This window comes from Camelus bactrianus, chromosome 5, assembly GCF_048773025.1.
Source record: "Camelus bactrianus isolate YW-2024 breed Bactrian camel chromosome 5, ASM4877302v1, whole genome shotgun sequence".
NCBI lineage: Eukaryota > Metazoa > Chordata > Mammalia > Artiodactyla > Camelidae > Camelus > Camelus bactrianus.
Window position 1 is genome coordinate 79872582 of NC_133543.1, and position 12570 is coordinate 79885151.

The window sequence follows — 12570 nt, forward strand, 5'->3', positions numbered from 1 at the left end:
CTGTGCTGTTGTTTCCTGCCTTTGTCCCTCTTTGTCCCTCTTTGTCCCTCTCTTTCTTCCACTCTTCTTACAATCTCTTTCTGTCCCTCCCTCCCTTCCTCTCTTTCCTTCTTCCTGTCTAGAGGTATAATATGGTTTTCCTTCTAAATTAGAAAGAAAGGAAAAAAAGAGATGATTTACTAAAACAGCCTTCTGAAGTCTGCAATATTAGACATTTCAACACGAATGCCCTCCACTCTCTGCTTTTCCTCCTTTTTCATTCCTGCTCATTTCTGGTGTGTTTTGGATCCCCTCTTTTCTCTCCTGCAGGCTGAATGCTCAGCGCTGCGGGGACTTCTCTGGTCCTCCTCTTGCCCGACCAACACTCCTTCCTCATCCACTATCGTGATACTAAGTGGACCTGTGTGCTAACGACAACACTCCAGTTTCTACCTGCAGCCCAGACCTTTTCCAGATCTCCAAACCTTTTCCAGATCTCCAAACCGTTCAGCTCTACTGCCTACTCACCACCTCCACTGAACGTGTCGCTAGATGATCTTTTTTTTCTTCCCCAGATTTGGTCCACCCAGCTGATGGCAACTCTAAACTTCCAGGGGCTTGGACCTAAAACCTTGAATTTATCCTTTATTCTTTTTCTGTCAGCAAAGTTCTTTTGTCTCAACCTTCAAAATACATTCTAAGGAAAAAAAAATACATTCGCTATCTTACAGCCTCTCCCTTTCAATCCTGCTGCCAGCTTGGTCAGAGCCGCCCGTGTCTCTTACTTGACCTGACCCCTCTGACCTCCTTCCCTTCCGCTGTCGCCCGCCTGCTGGGCTCCGCCACACCGGCCTCCTTGCTGTCCCCGGAAGTGCACAGGCTCCCTCTTGCCCGAGGGCCTTCCCTCGCCTCCCGCCTCACCCCGCCGGGAGGGCGCTGCCCGCGGGGAGCCGCACGCTCACCCCCGTTCCCTCCTGTCTGCTCGGACGGTGCCTCCTCAGGGACAACTACTCTGACCTTCAGATTCCTTTTCTCCTCCCCTACTTCAATATAATTTTTTCCCGTAGCTTCTAACATCTGTAATTTACTTATTTTTCATGTTTTTATTTGTCAGCTCTCTCACACCAGGAGGTCACAAAGGCTAATTTTTTTTAATCAATAAATATTTAAGAGGCCTTCATTTCATAGCAGTTTTCATCTCATTGGATTTTCCAGTTTTCCCACCTTCAGCCAGGATTAGGGATTTACCTTACTTTATAGAGATGAACTTCATCTGAATATTTCTTTAGTGCAGGACCAAGGTACCTGAGGCCTCACCAAGGCACCTGAGGCCTCACCAAGGCTGGCATCTGTAAGCCCACACTGGGGTAATTTGTAGTCTGGGATTCTGTGCCGTCTTGGGAGACAGAAGCCCTGAACCACGGATTTGGTTGTCTAGCACATCCTCTTATTCAATGCAGAAATCCCTTTTCAGGTCGGAGGCCTCCTTGGCTGGAGGCCATGCAGCTTTTGTCATGCAGCTTATGACTTTGGAACTCTGCCCGATCCACCTTGGGTCGGCTCTGCTGTCCCTAAGCTGGCACTGATGCCATCCAGGACTGCGCTGGCTCGTCTGGTAACTCACACATTTGAATTGGTATTGGATTTTGACCACTAAACCCCTGAAGTTCTTAGGTTGCTTTTATTAATTACAGGATGTAGTTACAAAGAGGGCTTATGCCGTTCAGGCTGCGTGCAGAGAGACAGCCTAGGTCAAGGGAAGCCATCATCCTACCCGCTTCAAACTAATCAGGCTGCATTGCGGCATTGTTGTCAGTTCCGATGACGCGTTGTGAAAATGCACTGAGGTATATTCAGAAGACGGAGGGTGATCAGGATGGTGAAAGGCCTTGAAACTTTATTTTCTATTAACTAATTCTTTTCAATCGTTTTCTTACTCATCAGCCAACAAACCAAATTCATGAAATGTCTATTGTATAGACGTCACTGTGAGGGAAACAAAGTGAAGATCTTTAGTTGACAACAACAGAACTAACTCTGGCCAGTTAAGCAGAAAAAGGGATTTTCTGGGAGGGTCAGAAAATCACGTTTACGGTTTGGATCAAGGCCTAAGACTCCTCTAGTGGAGGCCACACTGTGCCCACGAGCCACAGGCATCAGGACTCGGCCCCCTGACCCCGCCACGGATAACACAGGAGAACCTCCACCCACGCTGCCCCTGAAGGCCGGTGGCTCTGCTGCTGCCCTTGACAGGCTGGGATCCATCCACACGGCACATTTCCCTACATCCCACCTCCTTCCCAGTCAACGTCCCGTGTAGCTGCGACTGATAGAAGTAGCCTAAGTCATACACAAGGAGGGCTGGGAAAGGGAACTTCTGTCTCTGGCTTGGGGGAATACGGATTCATAGGGAGGAAATTCTCTAAACATAGGAGAAATAGTCAGAGGTACTCAGGGCCCAAAAACATGCCAGATGCCAACAGCAACGGGATTGCTAGACTGTGAGCCCTTTGAGGAAAGACACTGTCTTATTCAGACAACACGGTGTTTGGTTTGAAATCAGAAAGATCTAGTGCGAAGCTTGACTCTTCCACTGTTTAGCTTTCTGTGACTTTGGGCTATTGTTTAACCTGGATCTCAGTTTTCACTTTTATAAAAAGAGGAAAATAATACCTACCTCTCACTGTTTTCATGTTTAAGGATCAGGGTTAAAACACCTAAAGCACAGAGCCTGTCTATAAATGATAGTTTTCCCTCAGTATCTTTATATCCCCATTACCAAGGATGGAGCCTGGTACACAGTGGTCAATTTTTTAAAATGTGGGAATGTTTGTGGAAGGCATGGTATTTGGCTTCACGAAAAATATGTCAGTGGGTAGGTAACATGTAAACCCCAAAAATACTAAAACCCAAGGTGGAACAACTTAGATCTACTGTGGATGGAAAGGTCAGTGTCCTCCAGGGTACTGATGCCTGCTTTAATTAGCAGAATCTCGGAGTGGCCTGAAATCATGCTCAGTCCTGCTATCTTACTCCTATAAGTGTGACTCCGTGTGAATTTGGTCAGAGGTGCAATTACCTCCATTAATCATTCTTCACTTTTCTGTATTTAGTAGGATCTAGTAAATATTTCCTGATGGCAGGCCAACTCATTAGATTATCTGGGAACACATTTTGTAACTAATTCCAAGGTGGGCAAACATCACGTTGGGGTGCTTGTCATCAGAAGGAGGGTCAAAACATAAGAGAAGCTTCTCTACATCCAAGACAGGCCACAGATAACGCAGCACTGAAAGCCTCCAGACTCCGATTGGAACAACGCGGTTTCAATCATTTTGTGCCAATATGCTTGCACACAGCTAACGTAGCTTCCTGCAGGTAGTCTTGAGGCCCTGATGGCAGGGAGGAGGCCTAGCACTGGGAACAGCAGGGAGACTTTGCAAGGGGAGCAGTGAAAACTGTCACAGCCCAGACGTTAACTGCTGGTGGACATTTGAGAACCACTGGTCTGAGAATCAGGCTGGGTATTTACTTCCTCAGATATCATAAGCCCTATCTTTTGATTAAGTCATACATCAAAAAGCACCACACTTAAGCCAAATTTAGCTCAGCCTTCTCAGAACTGACTCCACCACACTCCGCTGGTGTCAAGGTTTGTTACAGGAACACTCATATGGACCTTGCTATTGTATTTGCTCCTAAGTTTTTGATGTAGCTGTTGCCTTTCATGTCTTTCAGGGGCTCCCAAGCAAAACTCCACTTGAGAAAGTTCTTTTCGAGTTGCAAGTAAAAAAGATCGTTGTCTCTCCAAGACAACGGGTATGCTATTTACTTTTTCTGATGAGAACAATTGGCCTTCTTGAGTTGCCTTTTTTTTTTTTTTTTTGCCCTGGCCACTAGGAAGCTCAGTTGACTCTAATGTGTATTCATAGCTGCTGAATTAACCCTGTACTCCTAAACAGGAAAAAGGTGGCACTTCAAATTACCCATAAAGCTGAGTTTAGAAAGTACAGGGTGTTTAGTAGCAAGTCATTAAAAATTAAACGTAATAAAATGTCTTCACACAGACAAATCCATCCTTCTGAAGAAACTAAAGGCCTATCCCAAGTTCATCTTTGAGGCCACCTCATATGACTGTGCCATTCTTCACAGCACAGGTGTGCAGGGAATGGGTCAAGTGGAGGCTACCAAATCATGTGCTCTGGTGTGAGGTCTGCTTCTGACCTGAACAGGGTCCTTCTTTCTAATTAACACCAAGGTGCAGAATGGGCCAGGAGTGTCTCTGCCCACACTCATGCACAATTCATCTGCATACATGTAGTCCATGTCAGTATTTGCTCCTCTGATGTCAGAACGCCTCACGTAAAGATCTCACGATCTGTGAACACGGAGCTCTCCTAGGCTGCCTTGGGCTTTGCGCAGTGTGAGGCCAAGCTACATCTCTGTTTCAGTGGACTCTGGGCAAACAACAGTTTTGCCTAAGTGAAATCTCCAACTTTTTTCCCCCCATCTAGGCCTTAGTAAAGAGGCCAAGACAAGAAACAAGAGAGCTACCGAAAGCAATGAAAAATTGTTAGTCAGAACTTTTGACTGATTGGTGCCTCCAATTTCCCCCAGCATGCCAGCTGTACAGCTTCTTACTGTATGCAGTTACATATGTGTCCTTTGCATAAAGCCTCGCTGGCTAAACCTCAATCCCTGACTGTTATATATTCTGAATAAAAGCGAAACATCTCAGCATTTGCAAAAACTCAAGATTTATCAACATATTGAGCTTTTACTAAGTCATGAATTCTTGATTTGTATTCACAGTGCTTTTGCATATTCATAGCCCTCTTTAGCCAAAGATCTTCAATATTCATTTACTATGGAGTGGTAAGTATATATTATTCAACTCCACTTACCAGTGGGTAAACTGATGCCCAATGAAAGGCCTGATCAGAGACGCTGCATAAAGAGCAAGATGCTCTTAGCCCCTCAGAGAGAGCTTGCTCCAGCTGTCTCCCTCCAGAAATAAAGGCCCACGGCCTGCTTGAGATTCTCACTTCTGAAGCATCAGGGCAATCGGGACTTTTCCTTCTGGATCTGTTGGAATGTCTTGGATAGAGTTTTCTCTTAAAGTGTGTGGGACAAAAGGAGAGCCCAGGCAAATGAAAAATAGCTTTCCTCCAAATTGCTTCAAATCCGTGATGCCAAAGGGTAATTGCCCAGATTATTTCCCCCTAAACCGGCAGGAGGACAGGTAAAGAGACTCATTCATTTGCTCCAATAACCAATTAATGGCATTGATTGGGCTGTAAGGATCCTGTCTCTCCCACTTTTATTAGAGAAACAGAGGTCAATTTTCTTAATACCTTCCTTTAATGTCATCTAGTCCTTTATTTTCTAAGTATTTATTGAGGATTATAACTACAAATTTACCAGGTGCTGATTGAAGAGGCATTTACAACATTAAAAAAAAATATTTCTGGCCAAATTCAGAAGATTAGAAGGGAAGAAATTGAAATGATCTCGTGAAAGTTACCCACTTCTAACATACAACAAAGGGATGTCAAGACTTACGGTTGTTTTTGAAACAGTACACATGTGTATTAAACATTTCTGTATGGAGATCGCATTTGGCATTAAATTTTTTTTTAAAACAATGCTTTGTACGATATTGAAAAGGAGTTCAATCTCAAAGGGTTCATTATCTGCAAAAATGACCATCCAGCTCCCTGAAATGTTAACTTGAGAGCTCATGTCAGGAGGCTCAGTCTGTCACCTCGGAAACAAATAAATGTAACGGTTCAGGATTTCAACTACACAAACGTCTGTTTTTATCAAAATGTGTTGCCCTTCAGGTAGCAAGAGCATGCTGAGTTGCGTTATTGTTGGTTTTCATTACTAATCAGCACATACTGTAAACTGAGCTCGTAATAACCTAAAAAAAACGCCATTAGAATTTTCTGCAGTGATCGAAATGTTCTACATCTGTGTCCTCTAATCGCCCCTCACACGTGTAGCTGCCAGATTTAGCAGAAACAAACCCCCCCAAAATTTAAAAATCAAGATACAGTTAAATTGGAATTTCAGATAAACAGCTGACAATTTTAGTATACATATGCCCCGTGCAACCTTTGGCTCAATTACATGTTAGCTAGTACTATTGTTATTAAAATTGTTATTAATTCATTTCATTTGTGTTTGACTGGAAAAGACTCTATAGTATGAATTACAGAAGGTAACAAAATTAAGATTTTGGAGGTGATAAAAGAAACTGAAATCAAAGCCCAGCAACTTGGAATAGAACGGATCTTATTTTCTTCTGGACTTTGTTGGATTTCACTATTTAGTAGCCAAAAATCACGGCTAGACACGCAAGGGTATCCTCAAACGTTTCTTTCCTTCTGCATCAAACGACAATTGCCAGGATACCTCGATTTCTACAACAGATGTATCTCCTGAAAAGTTGCTTTAAGTCACTTTTACCTGAATCAAATAGTTCAGGACTTACTCTGTTTGAAAGAACATTGAGGGGGGAAATATATACATATGTATGTATGTCAAGTTATCATATGTAACAAACAGTCAGCCTCATCATCTAAAACATATCCATATTTAATTTCTTTTAAGTGTGGTGTTTCCATGAATGTCTGAGCAGGAAACAGGTGGCAGGTGGAAAGTGTTTACCAAAACGAGGCTGATGAAGGGCCTGTCTGTGGAGGCGTGGCTAGTGGTAAAGGACCCAAGAAGAGATGCCGGGCACCGAAAGATTTAGCAACGGTGGAAGCTGTTACCACACGTAGGATGGAAGGCACCAGGAGGCGGAAAGGTAAGGGGGGCTGCTTGACACGATCTGTGGCCTCAGAATACCAAAGTCCTTCAGAACCACAGCGGGATAGGGGCATAAAACCATCTCTTCTCTCCACATTGTAATCTCCTGCCAGCTCTGTTCCTCCCATTAGCCCTAAACAACCTGAAGCCAGAGGGCAAAGGGGGATGGGTGATGAAAACAAAAGAGATCAGCCTCCTGGACACAGAGCAGAGAATGGAGGGAGAGATTCCAGGGCCACCCAGACAATAACCAGCACACTCAGTACACGTTATCTTCTTGAAAACTCAGATCACATGTTCGTGGGAAAAGACAAACTAACTCCCTATTCTTTTTGTGTATGACTTTTTGTCACTGAGTTAGTTTGGAAAATTTTATGCAAAATTCAATCAGTCTTAGAATGTCTGGTCAGTTTTGCACATATAAGGAGAGTTGAATGTGGGAGTCAAATTATTTATATGGAACACAGACAAGAATTTTGCCCTAATGTTGTACTGTACGTTGTGTGTGATATGAGTATTAACCACACTGAAAGCAATTATTTTCACATGTTGCAATACACCAAGATAACAGCAGTTCTCTATCTTGATCTCAGGCTCATGTGCATACACTCTCTCTATTCAGAAGAACCAGATGGTTAAAATGAAGATAATTCTCACAGTAATTGGTGGTTTCTTATAAGATTTTATTGGGGGGTAAGGGAGTATCTAATTTGTTTATGGAAGTTTGTGTTACTGAATGCTGCCATCTTTCTCATTACACGGGGAGCGACTATTTTTAAAAGTTAATGAAGAACTCTTTCCTTTGTCAGGAACTATTATCACTATTAGATTTAAAAAGGAAGGGGCCATGCATCATTGTAATAAACTTTTCAAAATTTGAGCCATTAAAAAATTTTACCCTGGAAAAATTTCTTTTGCATATCTGCTTCCAAAGACACACTTCTCATTTTATCAGGTTTTCCTTCAGAAACCATAATTCCAAATAGTCCTAAAAATGGCCCCTCTATAATGGAAATGTATGGTTTCTATACTCAGAGTGCAATGATTAAATGCAAAGGGACCAAAGTGTGAGACTGTCAGCAACTATTTAACCTTTCTGTGCACTCACTCACACACCTTTGAAATGGCAATGATCAGAGTATCAATTTCATTGAGTTGTGAGAATTTAATAAGTTAATATATTCCAGGCAGGTGGTATGTGCTCAATAAGTGTTAGCTGTTATTATTGGAAAATTATCCACTTATTTCACTTGTGTTTGGGTAGAAAGGAATCTACAAGTGTAAATTGCAAGGGGCAACAGAGTAGAATTCTTGGAGGTGGCAATGGAAATAATAATAAATCAGAGCCCTGCAGCTCGAATAGGGTGTATCTTAAGGATGACCTACTCTAGCGTCTGAAGCCGGAAAAGTGCAATAGGTCACCTACAGTCTCAACGAAAATCCCTCTATCTTGGGTGCAGTGCTCGTTCCATTTCCCCACCAGGCTGCCTTTCCACAGCCTACTGGAGCCCGCCCCAGCCAGCTTGCTGATTGTTACATTTCCGGGAATGTTGTGAGCTAATTTTTAAACATTAAATCATATAAACTTAGAATTAAGTGAATTATATTAAAATAAAGATTGTAAATACTCAAAACTTATCACTACGTAATTATTTTCCAACAACTTACTATCGTTTATGCTCTTGAAGCAATTCGCACCCGTGTGTGATGCAAATACTGCATAATGACGTGCTACCCTGCATCTCTGCCCAGCTCTGCGTTTGGTGATGCCAAGCCGGTGGCTCAAAACTGGCCATGGTGGCAGTACACGTAGCCTACGAACTGGCAAATGCTATAAATCAGCACCCTCGCCTTTATGTATGTATGTATGTATGTATGTATGTATGTATGTATTTAAGAGCTGGTTGTCAAACACTTACCAGTACACCACTGATTGGATGCTGATCCTTTTTGTTAGTGCAAAAGTGGGATAGTAGCTATTAAATTGAACCAAACATGTTAAAAATCTATGCTGGACAGATGATTTCAGGGCAGTAAAATGCACAGAATGGGAAATTGATTTTAGCTGTTAATGAATTCTAATGAACAGCAATGGTAGAATACTGATCTTCTGATGTAAATTGATCCCTCAACAGGGCTGTTTAGATCAATGGGTGAGGTACTAATGGGAAATCAAGATTTGTGTTTGTTTTTGTGTTTGTGTTTCCCAGGGTTCTTCCTAAAAACAGCATGTACCAGGGAGAGGTGACAGGGAAGGTTTGGAGTGACCACAAACAGAGTTCCTCCACACCATTCACTGCCTTAGTTCCCAGGAAAGAAACATTCAGAGAAATCACGTGCTTTCCACCCAGACAGAAGCAAGAAAATGGCTGAAACCATTAGATCTGTGCAGCTGGTCTCAGGGGGCAGCTTGTGGTCTCTCACCCTCACCTGGGGCCTCTCCCTGAACCAGAGTGTCTTCCCTCTCACTGCGGAAAGGAGAGCTGGCTTTTACTAGCCAGGAACACTAAGACTCTTAATTTAACGCTCTGTCAAATTAATTACCTTTTTGTCTTTATTCCCATTCTATCATTTCTGGTCCCAGGAAAGCTGTGATTGAACAGTGTTTTCAAATCTCTGATCATCTCCCTTCATTAGGATGGGATCTCTGAGAACCATTCACAGACTTTGTTAAGTGAGTGTGCGTGGGCGTGTATCCTTTTGTTAAACAATTTGTTGTTGTTGTTAATCCACAACTCATCGTTTTTTTAATTCTTTTTTTCATTGAAGTATAGTTGATTTACAATGTTAATCATGAAGCGATTCCACAATTCATCTTTTCAATATCTTTCTTCAAATTTTCTGTCTGTAACTTGAGTGAGGTCGGGATGGGAACTCTAAAACATCACTCAGGGGTGTGAGACAGACTAGGCGGCGACAGATGTGCCTGATGGGCAGATCCAGAAAGACTAGCGAATTAAAATAGCTGAATGGCTCCAAATCCATCAGCTGAGAAGCTGCCCAGAGTTGAGGAGATCTGGCTTCAGTGGCAGGACTTCAGCCATGAGAGGGTGCAGAGGCCTGAGTCCAGTCCCTGGGACAGCAGGTCAGGACAAGGCGGGGTCTGGTGAAGGTGGGACGGGATTGGGGGCTTGATAGGCACAAGCCAGCCTGTGTCCTGGAGCTTGACTTTTCAGGTTCAAATCCTCAGTGGGGTATAAAAGCTCTATGTACCTCAGTTTCCACAAGTGTAAAATGGGAATAATAATTTTGCTTACATTATAGGATTGTTGTGAGAATTAATACATGTAAAGTACTTCTGCAAATGATTAGCTACTATCATAATTATTATTATTTGCTACTTGATAGGCATCATGGTAGGCATTTTATATACACATGCCATCTAGTTTTCTCAATAAACTTATGAATTAAATGTCAAGTTCAGCTCCAATATGTAAAGAACTTGGAAGTCATCAGGCTAATCTTCACAATAATAAAAAAAAAAGCCAAACAAACTAAAAATCAATGACTTTTCTGATTCCTCAGGAAATTGAGGTCACAGGAGAAACTGCCACACTAAAAAACTAGAAAGAGAGGAAAAACCAGAAAATCACAGATCAGAAGAGCTTACTAGGAACAGAAGCAACTAGAGCCAGTAACTGATGGGAACACTTTAATGGTTCTTGATGAACTGCTGGACACTGCGTGTGGACCAGCTTATTATTTCAAAACTCCTGGAGACCCAGACTTGGGAGAGAGAGCACACACTTTTATGAATTTTACATCCAAGAGCTCCACCAGGTTCTCATGGTAAAGATAGTGGAAAAATCCCCTTAAACACTCATCAGAAGGGGGGGACAAGTAGTCATATCGAAATATGCCCAGAGCAGTCTCCGTAACAGAGACCGGCCCCTCAAGAGAAACTACATTTCTAGAGTCTTACCTGACCGGGAGGAAGAGTAATTAGACAACATAAGGTCCTCTCTCACATGATGGGAGAAAAATAAGCCAAGAAATGCTTCTGAATGTTACAGCCTCAGGGACTCGCAGATTTAATCATAAAATCATAGAATGTATTCCCTCTCTCACACCTGACCACCATATCTTTATCTCAAAAATACATCTTTTCTATGCTCATTGTGGCATTATTTACAACAGCCAAGATGTGGAAGCAGCCTAAATGTCCATCAGTGAATGAGTGAATGAAGGAAATATAAACATACAATGGAATATTATTCAGCCTTAAAAATGAAAGAAATCCTGCCATTTGCAGCAACATGAATGAACCCAGAGGGCATAATGCTGAGCGAAATAAACCAGACACAGAAGGACAAATACTATAAATATTTATATGATGAACCTAAAATAGTCAAAGAATGGAATGATTGTTGCCAGGAGGTGGGAAAGGGGAAAGCAGGAGGTAATAGCCAAAGGGCACAAAAATCTCAATTACACAACATGAATAAGCCCTAGACGTCTACCGTACAGCACAGTGCCTATGGTTAACAATACTGTATTGTATACCTAAAATTTTGTTGAGGGTTCATCTTATGCTAGGTGTTCTTATCATAAATAATATGAAAAACTTTTGGAGAAAACTTTTGGAAGTGATGGATAGATTTTTGCCATAGATTGTGGTGATGGTTTCACAGGTGTATACACATCTCTAAACTCACCCTGTTGTACACATTAAATAGGTACAGTTTCCCGGATGTCAGTCATATCTCAATAAAGCATTTTTAATAAAGACAAAAGATCTCAATAAATGGAAAAATGGTCCATGTTCATGGCAAGGAAGGTTCAATATTGTCAAGACGTCAGTTCTTCTCAACCTGATCTATAGATTCAACGCAGTCCCAGTCAAAATTCTAGAAAGTTATTTTGTAGATGTTGACAAACTGATTTTGAAGTCTTTATGGAAAGGAGAAAGACCCAGAATAGCAAAAACAATGCTGAAGGAGGAGAACAAAGCGGGAGCAACTGCAGTGGAAGTAGGCTATCCTGACAAGAACTCAGGACCACAGGCTCAAAACCAGGACCCAGTTTTCCTAATGCAAGTGCAAATTCAGGGCTTAGTTAAAGAAACTAAGCAGAGGCACTTTCATTACACAGGTATATTCTGTTGTGGATGTGGAGTCCCAGAAACTGTAATTTAACAAGACTTCCAGGTGATGCTCGATTTGCACTAATGCTCAAGCGACTGTCTGGGGCTACTGATGGGGAGTGAAGGAATAGAGCCAGAGTTGGAGCCAGGCTCGCCCTGACAGTGTGAGTGAGGAACAAGCCGGAGCTCTTCATGGGTGCCTGTCTGCTCCGAGACCCCTCTGAGACGTTAGAGTGGTTGAGCTTGCCTGGCCTGGGGAGGATGCCTGCAGAAGGTATTCAGAGGATAGAATGTGTGCCCTTACAGATGCAAAAACTTGTCTATGGAGTTTAAAAGTAAAACACTCATTTTAATCCCATTTCTTTGCATTGAGACTAAGAAGGAAATACATTATACTTTTCTTCACCTTCATGATTTGGTGTTTGAAGGAAGAATCTTTCATTCATTTAACAGGTGTTTATTGAGTGTCTACTATACGCCAGGCATTATTTAGGCTCAGGAATACAATGTGAATGGGCTATACTGTCTCATGGAGACTTCATTCTCAAGGGGGCAGACAAGCAAATAATAAACAGATTTTCTTTTTTCATAAATAAGGTATTTCTAGGTTCCTTGCCTCTCATAAAGCTTATATTTTTGCATCTCTCTTGAGGTGTACGTGAAGAGCCTCAAAGGAGACTTCCTCCCTCAGT